Here is a 4,260-nt window from a genome sequence, read left to right on the forward strand (position 1 = left end):
CTGATGTGATGCAGAGGTGAGGGCAAGGAAAACTTTTGGGAGGTTTTCCATGGTTTCCTACAGGTTCCATTTTAATGTTGGATCTGACCAGAGGGGTGCAGATGGCTTTTTCTGTTGCTGATATTTAATGAAAAAGCTTCAAACTTGGTGGAAATCTGTGTGGTATTGACATAGCAACCTTATTTTGCTTTGGCTCCGTGCACTCAGAAGTTTTCTTTCTAACGAAGTGGTAAGTTAGGGTTTTGAGGAAGAAAATGCTGGTTATAATCTGCAGATATTTCACCCTTGCTAGAAGGTTCACGAACCAAGCATCAGATCAAGACAGCAGGACTCCAAAACCAGCAGTTTTTCAGGACCTCTGTCAAAATGCGACCGCATTCTGGCTGCGGGATGAACTCCAGAGATGATGTGTGCAATATGATTTCCACCGATCACCTGGGCAGAACACAGGGTGACTTTATCTCCAGCTGTCAGAGTTGCCGGGGCAGGGACAGAGGGCAAAGTAAGAGCACCGTGAAATACGTCCAACTCAGCCAGAGTCAGGTTATGCCCCAGTAATCATAAAGTTAGATTTGCATGGATCCCTGTAGTTTAAGTTGTGTTTAAGCACCAGGTGTCTGCGGTTCAGTTCAGCTGCGCAGCCCGACCTCTGCTGCCATTGCATTCACAGCCTCCTGCTGTCCTTTTGGCTCTTTCTGGAATCTGGGAATATCAATGAGTTAAAGACAGCAGTCCGTAATTTTGAAACCCATTATATGCAATTAACCTTTCTGTCTGAGACTTGAATCTCTCCTGGCCTTGTAAGCTGCAGAGTCAAGAAGGGAGGAAGATACTGGAGTTGCGGTATGGCTGCGTTAGCGTGGAAGTTTATGTTTTGGTCAACTAGCCTGGCTAGAGGAAAAAATACTATTGAATTAATGGAACACAGGGAAGTGTTTTAGATGCTGAATGTGATTCAAAAAGTAGTAAATGTGGTGGGATGCACTACCATGATTTTTTTTGGACATCTCAGATGGTATTTGCAGTTGCTGTGTTTGAAGCAAAGTGGAAGAGTGGCTGGTAGAGGGGAGCTGTGTACTTCAACCCTCCTTTTACAAAGACACTGGCAAAATTAAAGCCTTAACTAACGAAGGAATGATTTGTCATTTAGTGCTGGATGTGAGGTTGCAGCCCGAAGCCCATGCCAGGCATACAACTAGGCTCAGGGCTGTTTCTTTCACTGCGGTGCAGTTGCTGTAAGTGATGTGGCTCATGTCGGAGAGTGGTCTCCGGTGTCGGCTGCGCTTAACAACGTGGCTCGTGCATGCTGGAAGAAAGCACATTTTTGGCCGCCTTAAGTGTTGCCTGTCTCTTAGTGCAAATGTTTTGTAAAAGTTAGGATTGTAGGTATTGCACCTGTGGTTCAGTTACTGCAAAGGTAATTGTTCAGTCACTTCTTGTTTAGGAAAATTCTCAATATCCTTCAGTAGTGATTATACATGCACATGGGTTTGGGTTTTTTTAAACTTTTTTTTTTTTTAATACATATATATGTATATGCACACCCATGAGCTATAATTTTTAAAGGGCTCTCTTTTCCTTCCAGTAAAAACAGCACGTGGTTTTCTGCGCTACCTTTACTCCCCAAGTTCATTATGGTTTTTGCTCAGGGTGGGGCAGGCAAGCAACCTGAAGCAGCCTTGGAACACGCTGGCCGGCTGCCATGCAGCTGGGTAATCCCTGCAGATACTTTCTTCCCAAGCTTTTAAGGCTGTGGAAGACAAATCTGTAGGGTTAAGATAGCAAAGTATTCCATTTAAGAGTGTAATTAAGAATAGTTTGCATGTAGCGCGTAGGCCATAAACCCCACAATTAGAGTACTCTTAAAGTTTTAAGAAGCCAATAAAATGAGGGGAACTAAGGCTACTGTGGGGTTTTTTTTAGCGGTTTCATTTTTAACTATGTGAAGGGCTCACGTTATCTAATCTCAGCAGCAATCAGTATCTCATTAATGGGAACAGACTGAGTATTTTCACATACCTAATTAACCATTTCTTCTGGAATAGTCAGATTGCACAGTTGCCGTGATAAAAGTGCAGGTGAATGACTTGAACATGGTTGTTTCTCTGCTTCGGTGCACCAAGGCTTCAGCAGTGACATGCACATGGGATTTGCAGATCGCTCCTGAGGATTTTGAATTCTTGCAACCAGCCAGAGCCTTGGTGCAGTCGTGTAAAATTAAATAGCAAAGAAAATAAACAGCTTTTACACTAAGGAAGCAAGGTCCTTATATGGACCTGGAATATTTGAGTACTTCCCAAGTATTTATCAACACTGGCATGAGGGAAAGAAGCATTGCCTATTCTAGGCTTGTGAATTGAAACAGCAGGCAAGATTTTGAAATAGAAAATTGAAGGAAGCGATGTGTAGCCTTGAAAATTCAACGTACAGCTTCTGAGTCCTAGTCCAGTGACTAAACCAAAATGTCAAGCCCTAAGAAGCCTTAATCATCTTCTTTCCTTATTTCTTTTCTTTCTTTTTCCTAACTCCCTTGGCATAGGTTGCACATTGGGAAACCTGTGCTTGTGGCTCCAGCCCGGTGGGAGTGAGGATGGGGCTCTCCAGGGAGTGCAGCGTCACCAGTGACTTTTGATCGTGCAGGGCAGTGTGCCCAGGGATTACATTAATGGAGCCAGAGCTCTGCTTACCTTGCCAAAGGTGAACCCTTCTGCTGGACAAGGTCCTTTCCTAACAGAGGAGCAGAGAGGTGGTCTTGCTGTGGTAGGGGGATGGAAACTAGGTTTTCTGGCTTGGTATATTCGAGGAGGTAGCTCTTCAAGATGGGAGAAATGCAGTTTATATGGTGTTCTCTTGGCATGTAGGTGAAATCAGTGGCCTTGGTGGCAGAGCTTGTAAGAGCCATAGGTCATGGTATCGGTTGTGGATATGAAGGTGAAAACCATATGGCTCTATGCCCCACCAGATTGTGATTATAATGGGCAGGGACAGTAGTCAGGGGAACTAAATTTAATATGTAGGCCTCCACCGGTATTCAAACGTAATTATAAGCCTATAGAAATCACTGAGAGGTGATAGAAATGAATAATTGGTAGAAATCACAAAGTACTGAGTAGCTGATGCTTGCCTCTTCCCCACCCCCCCCACCCCCTTCCCCCGAAGATGACAGTATTTTTGGGACAGCCGAAGGCTCTGGCTGCTGCCATAAAAGTGAATGGTATAACCCACAGGAGGCTATATTGCCAGTGGCAGTTTTCAAGTGTGGAAGGACCAGCAGTAGTTTGTGTGGATGGCTTCTGCGGGACGATGGGAAGGAAGGTCCTATTGACTGGCTCTGACTTTGGAAGAGAGCTTGACATTTAATGGGAGTTCCCCAGAAGTGAGAAGAGTTTAAAATACATCTGGAAATGATCCTTGAGGAGCAGCAGAACTATACAGAAACATGTAGTTGGCTTTCTTTTTTCTTTATCTGTTAATTGCTTATCCATATAGACCATATAGAAAAGGTACAGAGAAGAAAACTAAAATTGTCTTGGATGGAAGCAGCTCAGTTTTTGCACAGTAGGAAGTTAGCTGAAGTATTTTGCTTAATTCTGAGCATCAGGAAACCAAAAGATTAAAGTTGCCACTGGTAAAATCTAGAAATGGTTTTTCATTAGAAAATAAAAAGGTAACAGGATCTGTTTATAGGTATGTTTGCCCTGTTTCCTGTGCCAAGATGCTGCTTTAAGGACTCAAGAGCAAAAATATTCTTAAAAATGTTTTTTCTCAGTTCTGTGAATGCCTTGCATGTCTTAGCGATGGTATGGGCCATGTATCTGAGTGTGCTGAAAGGCTTTTTATCAGCCCATGCAGAGTCCTCAAAGCAATAGGGAATGAACCTTAAGCATCTTTATACTGCCTTCATCATGTAAGTCCTGTGAGAAAGTTGATGTATCCATAAAAAAAAAAGTCAGCAAAGGGAAAATCGCAGCGTGTGTTTTGCAAGATCTGTCTAGCTGCAGCAGAGATTAGCTGGTCCCAGGTACCTCTGCCCAGAAGGTGCTCCCTGCCTCCCTTGGTCTTTCATCAAAACTGCCTTCAAGTAGGATCCAGTAGGCTGCTTGCTTAGATATTAAATAAAATGCAGTCGTATTAGAGAAGGGGGAACTTGGACTTCAAGTATTAGCACTCGGATTACAAAAGTGATGCGAAAATAATGTCTGAAAACAAGAGGCAGTTTTACGTGGTGCGGGATGAAGAAAGCTAACGCTCTTCGTCAGC

Source organism: Leptosomus discolor, chromosome 2 (assembly GCF_034619465.1).
Source record: "Leptosomus discolor isolate bLepDis1 chromosome 2, bLepDis1.hap2, whole genome shotgun sequence".
Taxonomy (NCBI): Eukaryota; Metazoa; Chordata; class Aves; order Leptosomiformes; family Leptosomidae; genus Leptosomus; species Leptosomus discolor.